Consider the following 15,187-nt stretch of genomic DNA (forward strand, 5'->3'; position numbering starts at 1 on the left):
GGGGATTATTAAAATAAAGGAAGTAATATGCGGCGTGTCGTGTGGCAACATGGCAGCGCTCAAAACCATATGTAGAATAAAGGCGCTTTTTCTCAAAGACGGATATAACTCGTGTCTTCATAAGTGGTCACATGACACACATTTGAGCTGCATGGTAATACCAGGTATAAACGATTGTGTCTTGCCTGACCACTTGTGATCAGATCACCCCGGATGAAGGTTAATAACAAGTGTAAACGGGGCCATAATTTACCAACGCAAATGCACAATCTTCCGCCAGTTAGAGGCTCGTGAATATGCAACACGTTGTAAACTCTGAGCTTCTTATTAGGGTCCTCGAGGACAACAGATGCTTGGCAAGCACTTGCCCTGAATGGAGCTTGTGTGATGTGCTTCCAAATGGCATTGAGAGGAAGACATGGCCGCCTAAACAAGCAGCGCTCTGGCAGCGTTTACGGATCGTGCAGTGGTAGGAATGATACAGGGATAAGAGATAGTTGAGTAGTTGCTCTCACTGTCCAACATAGTCTCATTAGAATTCATACAAGATGGCAAAATCGTAAGATATGAAAGGAACAATCAACAAAGGCATAACATTTTAGCTAGCCTCCTAATCAAACACTTTTTTTTTAAGACGTCAGTGAACAAATTTGGTTACCGATTCCATATTTCTGCAACATATTGATGTACTGTATGTCAATGACCCGTATAAAGCTTCCCTTGTATTACTTCACACCCTGTTTCGGGTTTGGGTAAGGGGTTAAGACTTTGTGGTTAGGCTAATGTTTGGGTTTGGGGTTAAAGGAATATTCCGGGTTCAATGGACCTGTTTCATGTGATGTCACCGTATGACCGCACCGCCATGTTTGTGACCAAAATTCCAAAATTGCCAAAATTTAATATTTCTTTCAATTAAGTGTCATCTTTGGCTTCATTTCGCCAATACCAAACAGTTGATTGGGGTAGAGTGGGGATAAAAACACTTGTGGGTCTTTGCTCATTTATTCAGACATTTCAGTTATCTGTACACGTGTCAATTTATATTTGTAACATCATCAATTCGGATACAATTAAACTGGATATGCACACAGGACTATGTTATTCATAACACCCAGACTGTATAAAGGTATGTTATAAATGTAACATGTTGTAATAAATACACATTTGGAATGCTGACAACATCTGACAACGTCAATCCATGCATCTGATCACGTGGCTTGTTGAGCACGTTACCGCGGAGACCTAGTGCATATGGAGGCTTCACGCTATTCTCCGCGGCATCCATGCACAACTCACCACGCGCCCCACTGAGAGCGAGGAGGCTAAAGGCTACTGCCTCTAGCGTCAGTTGCTAGTGCGCCTCTTGAGGCCAGGGGCATGAGGATTACACACTTCACAGCTACCTACGTGCTGGCTCCTGTTACACTCATCCCCCCTAAACCTCACTCCTATCCGGCTCATGGCACCATTGTAACTGGTCCTGCTTGACCCGGTCCGAGCGGGATTCGAACCGGCATTGCCGACATGGAAGGCAGGCACGCTAACGAGAAGCCTAAAGGTTACAGCCTCTAGCGACAATCGCTAGTGCACCTCTTGAGGCCAGGTGTGAGGTTTACATACTGCACAGCTACCTACGTGCTGGCTCCTGTTACACTCACCCCCCCAAACGGGTCATGGCACCATTGTAACTGGTCCTGCTCGACCTGGTCGGAGCGGGATTCGAACCGGCATCGTCGACATGGAAGGCAGGCGCGCTAACGATGTGGCTAAAGGCTACAGCCTCTAGCGTTAGTTGCTAGTGTGCCTCTTGAGGCCAGGGGAGTGAGGATTACACACTGCACAACTATCTAAAAGCACACCAGCTGGATACCATTACACTTGCAATCAAATATTTCACTTTGAAAAGCACACAGTTCATTTGATCCTTAAGTCTACAGTTGTTGCCCAGAATAAGCTGCAATGTGGATAATCAACAAAACTCTGTAAACAGACACAATTCTCTAAAAATTGTAACTCTGATTCACACTTCACTGGCTCTCTTTCTGCATCATGTTTAGATCTCGTTGTGTGAAGACAGCGAGGGAGCTGGGAGTCTTTGAAGAATGAAGTAGGTCACCTTTTTTTTAAAACCGCAGTCCTTGAATTAGGAAGGTTGTCGGAGTGTTTGCTCCCCGTGGCTCCTTAAAAAACTAGAAATAACCCAAACAGCCCTCCACATTTATCAGGATGACACGTCTCTGTTGCCGTATGATTTCGGAGGGTGGACACAATAAATCTCGGCGGATTTGGAGGTTGGTCCACAGGGCTCTCCTATGCTTTCTCCTGCAGCTTGTTCCATCCCTGTTACCAAATCATGCCTGATGCACCTGCAACCCTTGAGCAAGGAGTGATTACACCTTATAACCTGGAAATTGAACTTTAGCGCTCAGCACCTGCTCTGGATGGAAGCCACACACAAACAACAGCAATCTTGAAAGTAAGGACTTAAAATCCTGAATTAGGGGCATGACCTTACACTCTGAGAACAAAAAGACTTAAAATGCGTAATTGCTGCGTGACTAGTGTCACCAAATGGAACTACAATTGGTTTGTATTCTCACACGTTTCCTCTAGATTTTCAGAAGAGATCACAACAAGCACATTTACATTTTATTGCAAGAAAACTGGTAAAAGCCAGAAACATACGGTACTTGCGTATGCTAATGCAAATGCAAGCATGCTTAGCATGAGTACTTGCGTTACTGTGGCGGTAACTAACCTCAGTACTCAAGATAGAGTTGGGTGTGTGGTATGACCAAAACCTTTTATCAAGGTACATTTTATGATATAGTTATTTTTGCCTGGATATTCAGCCAAACAGAATGGATTATATTTTAAATAATTATCTGGCAATGCCTTTTATCATTTTTTATTTTTAAGAATTTATAAATGAAAGGTAGTTCATCTCATGTTATTTTTTTCCTGTTTTTATTTGGAACTTGATGGACACTGTAAAGGGGTTCAATGGGAAGGAGGCGGCGAGAACCGGCTTGGCAATATAAATAATATTTTAATGAATAAATTAAACCAAAAGACAAACACACATACACGACAGACATGTCCGTAAACTATCTCTCTCTCGTCGCACCACCGTTCGCAATCGGTCTTTATCCCTCTCGGAGGCTTAATTAGCCTGATAAGGGACCGGGTGTGTATAATCACGACCCGGCCCCGCCCTCCGCCCTGTCACAGACACCAAACAAAAGATTATTCATAACAAATGAAAAGTCTGGCATCATTGCAAAAACAGCTTTACTGTATGTTATGTAACACTTATACACATTGTAAATGAATACAATGGATAGATCCAATTCCAATTCAAATTGAATGAGCCACATATTTATGTTTCTTAAAGGGACAGTTCACCCAAAAATGAAAATTCAGTCATTGTGTACTCACCCCTGTGTTATAACACTATATGAATTTCTTTATATTAACACAAAGGCAGAAATTGTGAAAATAAAATTGTGCTCAGTGATGTCATACAATGGCAGTTTATGGTGACCACCTCTTCAAGCTTCAAAAGAACACAAAAGTATAATTCAGAAGTCTAATTAATTATTCATGAGACTCATGATTGTTGTGAAAGAATCCGATAAGGTTTGGTGAGACAAACACAGCGGCACACAAAACAGAGAACAGAAATTACTAAACATGTCTGAAGTGTTTGTACTCGAAGAGTTGATGCATTTCTATGCCCAGCCTTATTTTTTTGAACAGAGTATTTGGAAATCAAATATAGAAGAAGCTACAGGCAGCCACAGCCACACCGTGTCCTAACCTGACACGCGATAAAGGGTATATTTTCTATGCTAGGAGTTTTTGTCCTAACCAGCAGTGACAAGCGACTGTACATTCTATCGATCGCTTGATTTCTATTTTTGGCACAGGTAACTCAATCTGCTGTGAACTGGCATGGGTCCAAAAACACATGCCAGTTTTAAAAAAAATACAAATAAAAATAAGGCTGGGCATAGAAATGCATCGCGAGGGGTCTGCGTCAACTGTTACTCTCGTGGCTGAACGTGCACATGAGATCAATGGCCAGTGAACAATTTCACTAAATACTACATTAGATTTCAGTTTGTTTCTCACCAAACCTAATATTTATTAAAAAAATACAGATTGCTAAATTTCTAAATTGTTTCAAACTGTGATGTTATAAACAAACAATGAATTAAACATTGACCATTTCAATATTTATTCTGGTAAAATAAAATTCTAACTTTATTAGATTTGTTTTATTTTTTTTTAATAATTTTTCTGTATTATTATTTTGACCCTAATAAAAGTTTTTTCAAAAGTTAGTGTATTTGTTAACCAAGTGGACATGCTTGAACTGAAATATGAGACAAGTGATTTTTATTTTGGCCGTCCAATTTAAGCTATTTAATTATGCAAAAAGTGTCAAATATATTATTTAATTGTATGTATAATTAGGATATATAAAATATTACCCTGAAAAGACAAAGTTGCTGGCCATTATATTTCCAAAACATTTAAAATGTCATTTTCACCACAGAATTTAAACACAACACAATATGAGATGGGAATTTATATATAGCTACATATAGCTACACAGACTGTTTGGCAAACCAATAGCAGATCATTATTTTTGCAATTTTGTTTGGCGACATTATAGCTCATATAGACACTCTCAAACATGGGCAAAGCACGACAAATGCTGAAATTTCTTATTCGCTTACGCTTCACTGCTAAATAGCGGGTAGTCAGCGGCCGGCTGGCACATCTGAAACTCTCGCATGGTGTTCGCTTTCAAAAGATGATGTTAATATGACAAAGAATGACATTTTAGTTCATCTTAGGACAAAGAAAATATGGTTTCGAGAAAAACGGACAGAGAAATGTTGAGAGGTGAGGCGGGATGATGGGAGAGAGAGAGAGAGAGACATAAAGCCCCACACTTTCCTCCTTATTTACACGTAGCTGCAGCGATGACAGGTAATTTGGCCAAATTCTCCACAGACCTTGCAGAAGACGGAAAGGGGATAAAAAGGAGTGTTGGGGGGGAGTGAGGCACAGTGGAGGCGATGGTGGAAATGTGCCGAAGAGGACGTGTGCCGACTGCCTGATGTGTCTAGCTACAGGAGAAATAGAAGCAAATGGGTTTCCAGATTTCAATCTACAGTAGTGGTGTGTGTGTGTGTGTGTGTGTGTGTGTGTGTGTGTGTGTGTGCGTGCGTGCGTGCGTGCGAGAGACAGTTGAGCTGTTGTCAGATTCGGACAATTTTATTTATAAAAAGCACAGAAAATATGCAAGAAGCATATTCTCCCGGATATGGAAGGAAAGGAAGGAAGGTCATGACCCAAAAATGGGTCACAAGTCTGTTCTGATAGGGTTAAAAGGAGATGGCAGTTGACATCAAAGGCCATGTCTCTAATCAAACACTACGGTATTTTGGCACAAATTTATCAGGTAATTCTTAATATGGCTCATAACTAGGGCTGGGCGAAGTATCGAAAATTCACGATATAATTGCTGTGATTTTACTGGCAATTTCAAATTAAGCAATACTGTCATTAGACTAATTTCACCATCCTTCAGGGCTGCGTAATTAATACAAATATCATCAAAATCACTATAAGATCATATGTAAACTGCTGGAATTGAATCAAATTAATGCATGGTATGTGTGTGCTTCAGCGTGTACTGGTGGCGCTCTGTTCTGTGTGCATGCACGGTGCTGATGATCGTCTCAGAGCTGCTCACGTGAGTTATAAAAGCATGCATTTCACCGTACTTGTAATGAGGAACATTGTAAACTATCAAATACAAGAACGGTTGCAATGGAACTGTAGCGTGATTCGCGTGAATGTGAAAGCAACCAGTGTTGCCAACTTAGCGACATTGACGTGAATGAGCTGCGCATGTGCAAATGCCGTTGTCAAGGACCAATCACGAATCTGTATTGTTTGCACCCCTTTAGTTTTACATTTAAAGACTTTAATTTGACCCTATTTACTTTTATTCTATTCTAATACAGTTAATAATGGCCATAAATGAAATACAACAGTATAAAATAAAAAAAAAAAAAGATCAGACGCCATTAAAAAATATTTTTTATACTTCACACTTTTCAGTCCTGCTGTGGTCAGGTGTAGCCTACTTCCCTAAAGATCACATTTTTATGACAAACTCTCCTTGGGCTCTTTTTTGTTCTTGTCACATAATATTTAGTGTGGATAATATGTGAATAAAGACTCAGGGCTTGTTTCTCCCCTCACCTGGGTTCATGCTCATTGTATTTTCTGACTTTTTTGCCATTGACTTGCAAGTGCAGCTTCACAGGTCACAGAGGTCCAAGGCACTTAACTCCAGGTTGCTCCGGGGGGGATTGTCCCTGTAATAAGTGCACTGTAAGTCATAAAAGCGTCTGCCATATGCATAAATGTAAATGTAAAATGTAAGTGAGCTGTAATAAGCTCTCAGTAGATGACGGTAATTCACTATTTTTGTTTGTGATCTGTCGTTACAAAAGAAGATGACGCTGCCTGATTCTGATCAGCAGACAGAAATATGCTGCCAGATCGTCGGACTATAAGTTTGGCTTCTTCACAATAAGGAAGGCTATTAGTTATAATCTGACCAACATGAGGTAGCGTTTGGTCGCGCTACACCACTACTTGCTGGAAAAAGTAGTTCGCTACTGGAAAAGCTTCTCTGTTTTAAAAGCAGCTGAGCTACTGTCAAGCTACTAAAAAATGTAGTTAAGTTACTAGCGTTGCTACATGTAGTTAGCTACTCCCTAACACTGTAAATAATGCTTTCTATAACTATATAATGTTGCATATTGGTGCATGCAAATAAAAATGATTTAATATAAATCTTCTTTGTGTTCATTTAGTGAAAAACTGCAAAACATGCCATCATTATTTAAAACATTTTTTTTTTCTTTTTTTGCTTTAACAAGGTTTAATGTTTAAAGATTTTTTAATCTACTTGACTACAATGGCTGTTTGTTTAAAACTAATAATATATATATATTATATGTTTGGAATAATTTACAGATTTTGCTGTTTCGGAAGGAAATTGGTACTTTAATTCACCAAAGTGGCATTCAACTGATCACATAGTATAGTCAGGGATGTAAAAAACAGCACCTTCACTATTTGAAAAAAACCATTTGTAAAGGTATTAATGGAGAGGAGGAGGCAAGAACCGGTTTGAGAATATAACTAATATTTTAATAAGAAACTTAAACAAAAAGACAAACACACAAAGGTCTCATCTCTCTCTCTTTCACACTGCCGTCTTCGGTCGGCATTTATCCCTCTCTGAGGCTTAATTAGCCTGATTAGGGGCCGGGTGTGCGGAATCACAACCCCCATTTCCAGCAGCAATCACTCCGACACCTTATCCTGGAGTAATCATGATAAATTGATAATTTGGTACAAAAAAATAACAAAAAAATAAAACAAATTTGCTTTATTAAATCAAAAGATATTTGGTTCATTAATGAAGCTTAACATTGTCTTTGTGTTTGGTTTTGAGTTGCCACAGTATGCAATAGACTGGCATGTCTTAAGGTCAATATTGGGTCAAAAATGAAAAAACAAAAAAAACAGCTTTTCCTAGAAACTCATCAGTCAATCATTGTTTTGAGGAATGAAGGCAATACAATGCTTGAAATTGCCAAAAAAACTGAAGATTTCATAGAAAGGTGTCACTACAGTCTTCAAAGACAAAGCACAACTGTCTCTAACAAGGACAGAAAGAGATGTGGAAGACCAGATGTGCAACTAAACAAGAGGATAAGTACATCAGAGTCTCTAGTTTGAGAAATAGGTGCCTCACATGTCCTCCGCTGACAGCTTCATTGAATTCTACCCGCTCAACACCAGTTTCATGTACAACAGTAAAGAGAAGACTCAGGAGGACTTATGGGAAGAATTGCAAAGAAAAAGCCACTTTTGAAACAGAAAAACAAAAAGAAAAGGTTTGAGTGGGCAAAGAAACACAAACATTGGACAACAGATAATTGGAAAAGAGTGTTACGGATCTTAACCCCATTGAGCTTTTGTGAGATCAGCTAGACTGTAAGGTGCGTGAGAAGTGCCCGACAAGACAGCCAACTTTAAAATCACATTCAGAGCAAATACTTATCGAGATGTACTGTATATTGAATATCGTCAATAGACTAAAAAAAAAAATACATATATATAAAAATAGTTTTTGCCATATTGCCCAGCCCTACTCATACTAATGCAATATCTGGCCAAGTGTTTGTTCCATATATTAGGCTGGTAAATCGCACTTTAGCTATTGTTTATGCATTTACAAAAGTGTAAATTCTCCTACTTAGCTTGTTTAATTTTTAATAAGTTTGCTTTTTATTTATTTTTTTGCAGCTCTTTGTAATATTCAAGCAAAAGAGTGTAATACCTGCACCGCTAACTGCAATAAAATTATAATATAATGAGCAGAGATTAAAAACAACACATTTTATATTTTGGTTCGTGCTGAGCAGAAACTGTATTTATTTTTTAATATTTAGAAAATCTACTACAATAAACCCTTTGGTCTTTGGTTTCTTTCTGGATCAATTGAAAGGGACTTTGTTCCCAGTTTCGGTAATGTTCTGCACAAAAAGTTGTTTGTATCCATCTGGCATGTGTCTGCTGTGGTTAGGGCAGCGATATCCTGCTGCAATATATTTATAGAATATAAATCTCACACTGCAGTCGACCGCCTGTCAGAAATCTCAGCCAATTAGATTGGAGTTGTTAATAGGGCGCTGGTTGGTTTTCTGTGGAGGCGTGATGACTTTATTCCTCTTGTCTCTATAGCAGACCAGAGACATGTGAGATGAGAGACAGGCCTGAGGCTAGTGCTGTTAGTGTGCACACTAATGTAACTTCAGACTCGCAACTCCACTGAACTGGCGACTGTCCTAAAACGACCTTTTAAACATCCAGAGCATCTCTAGAGACGTTTCTCACAAGCAACATCAAAACAGAGGGTCTGAAAAAACAACAACAAAAAAAGAACAATGATGTAAGAAACCTGCATTTACATGATTTGAAATGATCAGACAAAATAACATCTTATCGACTGACATGCTATAGCTAGTAAACAGTGTTTCAACATGCATTCAGTAGACATTCAGTTGCCTGTATATAGATCTTTTTAATAGATCTTATTAATGACCTTTTAAAGAACTGATGTTCTTAACAATAATGTACAGTAAGTAGGTCATTAATAGAGATCTATAAACAGGCTACTAAAAGTCTACTGAATTTTTGTTGAAACACGGTTTACTAGCTATAGCAAGTCAGCTGATAAGCTGTTATTTTGCTGATGTTATACAGACTATTGATAGTCTACTGAATGTTTGTTGAAACACTGTTTACTAGCTATAGCAAGTCAGTCGGTAAGCTGTTATTTTGCAGCTGTTATACAGGCTATTGTTAGTCTACTGAATGTTTGTTGGAACACTGTTTACTAGCTATAGCAAGTCAGTCGATAAGCTGTTGTTTTGCTGCTGTTATACAGGCTATTGTTAGTCTACTGAATATTTGTTGGAACACTGTTTACTAGCTATAGCAAGTCAGTCGATAAGCTGTTATTTTGCAGCTGTTATACAGGCTATTGTTAGTCTACTGAATGTTTGTTGGAACACTGTTTACTAGCTATAGCAAGTCAGTCGATAAGCTGTTGTTTTGCTGCTGTTATACAGGCTATTGTTAGTCTACTGAATGTTTGTTGAAACACTGTTTACTAGCTATAGCAAGTCAGTCGATAAGCTGTTGTTTTGCTGCTGTTATACAGGCTTTTGTTAGTCTACTGAATATTTGTTGAAACACTGTTTACTAGCTATAGCAAGTCAGTCGATAAGCTGTTATCTTGCTGCTGTTATACAGGCTTTTGTTTGTCTATTGAATGTTTGTTGAAACACTGTTTACTAGCTATAGCAAGTCAGTCGATAAGCTGTTGTTTTGCTGCTGTTATACAGGCTTTTGTTAGTCTACTGAATATTTGTTGAAACACTGTTTACTAGCTATAGCAAGTCAGTCGATAAGCTGTTGTTTTGCTGCTGTTATACAGGCTATTGTTAGTCTACTGAATATTTGTTGAAACACTGTTTACTAGCTATAGCAAGTCAGTCGATAAGCTGTTGTTTTGCTGCTGTTATACAGGCTATTGTTAGTCTACTGAATATTTGTTGAAACACTGTTTACTAGCTATAGCAAGTCAGTCGATAAGCTGTTATTTTCCTGCTGTTATACAGGCTATTGATCGTCTAATGAATGTTTGTTGAAACACTGTTCACTAACTATAGCAAGCCAGTTGATAAGTCACTTATAGTCAGTTAAATATATACTTGGGACCATCCAAATGAAGTGTTACAAATGTTTTTTTGCATTATTTTACTGAAAAGATAAATAAATAAATATATATATCTCGTGTTTTGGTTGTTGCTATATATATATATATATATATACATACACATACACACATATATACATACACACACACACCCACACACATGTTGTGTTTCCATGTTTTATGGGGACTTTCCATAGACATAATGGTTTTTATACTGTACAAACTTTATATTCTATCCCCTAAACCTAACCCTACCCCTAAACCTAACCCTCACAGAAAACTTTCTGCATTTTTACATTTTCAAAAAACATAATTTAGTATGATTTATAAGCTGTTTTCCTCATGGGGACCGACAAATGTCCCCACAAGGTCAAAAATTTCAGGTTTTACTATCCTTATGAGGACATTTGGTCCCCACAAAGTGATAAATACACACACACACACACACACACACACACACACTCACACTCACACACACACACACACACACACACACACACACACATGTAGCCAAAAGTTTGGAATAATGTGCAGGTTTTGCTGTTATGGAACGAAATTGTGATCAGTTGAATGTCACTTTGGTGAATAAATGTACAGTCAGGACATTAATAATGTGAAAAATTACTATTAAAATCTGAAATAAATGTTCATAACTTCTTAAACTACTTCAAAGACATTCATATCATTTAACAATTTGATTTAATTGCATGTATTCTTCGGAAATAAGTAGAATGGTATATAAATTATATAGTTAGGGTTACTATTTCCACATATTTTTTTACTTTTCCTTCTGTCTGCAACTCTATTAGAATAGACCTGTGAACCATTTTTGTGTTGCGACCCACCAGTAGAGTAGCACTCTTCTATCTCACTGATACACATGTGTGGCTACACACTTTATTTTGTGCAAAACACACACATCTACTGACACAGTTTCGGTGCCCCTTTTTTTATGTACCTCCATTTGCACTCCAAAAACTCCATGCCGTGCAGCGCTGCCAGCTCTTCTCTCGGCCTCACCGTGACCAATGTGGCCTGGGAGAGGCGGAAAGAGAGTTGAAAGATATGTAGGCAAAGAAAAATGCATAAGGTGCTTGTGAAGAGACAAAAAAACAAACATATGGTTCATTCCTGTTATGCCGTACATTTTCATGTTCATATGATACATGTTAGTAGATTGGGGGGATATTAAAATAACACATTTTAAAGATGGAAAAACTATTAGCTGGTTTATTGCATCACAATGTCATAATTAAAGAAATATTCCAGGTTCAATACAAGTTTAGCTCAATAGACAGCATATGTGAAATTTAAAAAAAAAAACAACAAAAATGTGTGTTCCAGTGAGGCACTTACAGTATAATGGAAGTCAATGGGGGCCAATGCGTAAACATTAAAATACTCACTGTTTCAAATGTGTAGCCACAAGAAGTAAATAATATGAGTGTTTAAATGATTTTATTGTGGTAAAATCACTTACTAACCTTTTCTGAGTAAAGTTAAAACCATATTTTACAACTACACTGCCATTGTAACGTTACACCATAACCACTACAACCTTAAACCGTAAAAATTAAGATTTAAACAGCTTTACAGCTCATTTAATACATGAGGTTTCACAGAAGAATTAATGTAAGTGCTTTTATAAATGATAAGCTTCACATTTCTGCCTTTAAACCCTCCAAAAATTGTCCCCATTGACTTTCATTGTCGTTATTCTAGATCACGCAGCCTTAAAGCCCAGGGCACCCCCGGGCAGTCAAGGGCCACCTGGTTGTCAAGGGCACCTGGGCACTGGCCCCATTGGCCCGGTTGATAATCTGTCCCTGTCAATCACTATGGCCAAATTAAGTGAACATGTGGTGTTAAATCGATGCCATTTTTGCCATTTTGCTGATTATGACATATTCAAGGCGTTTCATTTTTTTCCTTTCTCTAAACAACTGGTGATTTAAAAGAGCCGGTTCCTTCCATTTTTGAGGGAAAACCACAGTGCAAACTTCAGTGCGTTTATTAACAATGCATTTGATCAATTCTGTAACGTTTTAGTGGTATTAATCCATTTGCCTTGTTCTAAAACATTCCTTTCTGTGGATAATAATATCAAAATTTCAAAAGATAAAAATAAAAACCACTTTAAAATCGACACCCTCATGTAAGCTAACGGTTTAACATTTTACATTTGACAGATGCTTTTATCCAAAGCGACTTACAGAGCACTTATTACAGGGTCAATCCCCCCCGGAGCAGCCTGGAGTTAAGTGCCTTGCTCAAGGACACAATGGTGGTGGCTTTGGGGATCAAACCAGCAACCTTCTGCTTACCAGCTCAGTGCTTTAATCCACTACGCCACCACCATTCCACATCAAACATGACCGCTAATCCCTCATCGAGCAGTAGCTCTTGGAAAACCTCAGCTCTGTATTTCCATCCTGTTGTAATTGTATAAATAAACAAGTTATAATGAATATTAAATATACATTTAAGTGCCTGAGCTTGACCAGAGCATATTTCTGAAAGTCCGCTCTTGGCTCTCTGGTCTGCCCAGCGATGGTAAAGATGATTTGATCAGGGATGACGACAAATGAAAAACGACTGTGATAAAACATAATCAGAGACACTGAGAGCGGATCACCTCCTCTGCTTCAGTGAAGTATGCAATTGTGCTGTAGTATTCTACAGCCGGCCTGCAACAAAACACAAAGCAGTCGTAACCGAGTGTAAGCCATGGCAGAGAGCGAACAATATGGATTTGTACTTTAGTAGGCCAATTATAGGCAGTCAAAGAAGTAGACGAGAAAAGAGATGTTTAATGGCAGAAAAGGGAGTTGTTATCATTGGGGTGGCTTTGCGAAAATGAACTCTTTTGTCGATGTTTTCGCCCAGTTAGATGCCATTGTTTATTGCTATCATATGTGGAATCATTCGTACACTGGGGCTTTTGAGATTTAGTGTTTGCATTTAGAAGAGTCTTGCTTTTAACAGTCTAGATCATTTAAATTCTGTTATGTAAGGTTCACATGAGCACTGCATAACAAGTCCATGGAAATGTGGTTAATGCTACATGCTTAAAAAAAAAAGCTAGTTTTACCGATTTAGTTAAAAAGTTCTGTTTTTATTCTTGGTAATGGAAACTTTGCTTGTGATTGACTTGTGCTACTTTAAGTCTAGTTTACTCTAGTTTTGCATCGCCAGACTTTTGACTTTTTGCATAAAGTTTGGCCCACATTGAAAAATATTCTGGCCATTTGACACTTATTGTGACCAATCACATTTTGTTTTAGCTGTCCTTTAGGGATGGGCTCATGTGAAATGGTTGATACAACAGCATTAAACTGAATAAAACTGGTTAATGCTAAATGCTTTAAAACACATTAATTCAACTACATTTACGCCTTTCATCCACACAAAAAAAGCTTTTTCCTCAACCGAAAATTTAAAGGTTTCGAAACCACTCTCCATTATTGCTTACTTTGGAAAACGATGACGTTACAAAACTTAAAATCGAGTTTTCAAACGATGTGGATGAGTCTATTTTACTCTCATATTGCATAGCCAGACTTTCTACTTCTGGCATAAAGTTTGATCCACATTGAAGAATATTCTGGCCAAGATTCGCCCACATCCGATTGACACAAAGTGATCAATCGCATTTTGTTTTAGTTGTCATTTAGGGGTGGGTTTATCTGAAATGGTTGATTCTATAATAAGAAAACCCAAATTGAAAAAATAATTGCACCAGAGATGTACCCAAACAATTACACAGGAAACGCCAATCAAACTCAAAATAAATAAATAACGATTATTTTACAAAGCAAAACAAAGTGGAAAATGCAGATCTGCTTGTGATTACTTAATTTACTTGCTAATTTAGTGCCTCAAACAAAAACGGTGTCTATTTCTTCCTCAAAAGCAATCACTGAACCAGCCTGGTACCTTGTTAACACAACTTTTTTCAAAGACTGGAAAGGAACCAGTCTGATCTCACATAAAAATCAGCCAGTGTGTGCCGATTTTCCTTTAGCTGAAATCGATATACGTTGACTGAATTTGAAAACACTGCCTCCAGTGGCTAAAGCGGTAAGTGTTTCAGAGCATACAACACAACAAAGCGTGACATCCATTTATATCCAGGAGAGTTTGCCAGAAGCCAGTTGTTTTCAGCTGAACAGGGTGTAAAACATAGAAGAGGAATGTTTATTTTATTCAATATACACCCCAACTAAAACCCAAATCTAACCATAACCAATAGTTGAGACAAAATTCAATGTTAGGGATAAAAATGCAACCTCCTTATCACGCTTGCGATTGTTTATACAAACAGGATTACTTCCTCGTTTGAATGGGGATTGAACTGTTAACAGCAACGCGCTAACAATCGTGCCAAGAGGGAAAGTCCCAATCCTAGGGTACCTGTGATCAGGTTGAAGAAACTGGTGATTTTCAGCTGGTATATGCAATATCTGCTATCTGAGGCAGAGACTATCTTTACACCAACTGATTAACTAGTTTTGTCAGTTCAGCTGACTTACAACAGAGAAAACCACTTGAGTTAGCTCATATTACTCCTACGCCACCTTCGCACAATTGCACACCATTTTCAGACTCCCCTAGCAATTGGCAACTCTAAATGCTGCAGATTTTATTTATTTCTATAGGAAAGTCATCTGGAAATAAGTACAATATACATTAGCCCTTCAACTGGACCGAACATTCACTCACATCTCAAATATTGTAGGCGGTTAACCAGAGGCATCAAACATTAGGCGATTAGCCGTCTTTGCCGCCAACATGTGGAAT

General features: G+C 38.1%; 2 protein-coding genes across 3 annotated transcripts in view; one reads left to right on the plus strand and one right to left on the minus strand.

Moving 5' to 3' along the window:
* LOC127655440 (free fatty acid receptor 3-like) overlaps nucleotides 1-15,187 on the plus strand; it is a 526,022-nt gene that overhangs the window by 228,466 nt on the left and 282,369 nt on the right. The window lies entirely within an intron of this gene.
* The window catches only part of LOC127655439 (igLON family member 5-like), a 244,134-nt gene that overhangs the window by 180,785 nt on the left and 48,162 nt on the right, over nucleotides 1-15,187 (minus strand). The gene's annotated exons all lie outside the window — the stretch shown is intronic.

This window comes from Xyrauchen texanus, chromosome 15 (assembly GCF_025860055.1).
Source record: "Xyrauchen texanus isolate HMW12.3.18 chromosome 15, RBS_HiC_50CHRs, whole genome shotgun sequence".
In the NCBI taxonomy this organism is placed as follows: domain Eukaryota; kingdom Metazoa; phylum Chordata; class Actinopteri; order Cypriniformes; family Catostomidae; genus Xyrauchen; species Xyrauchen texanus.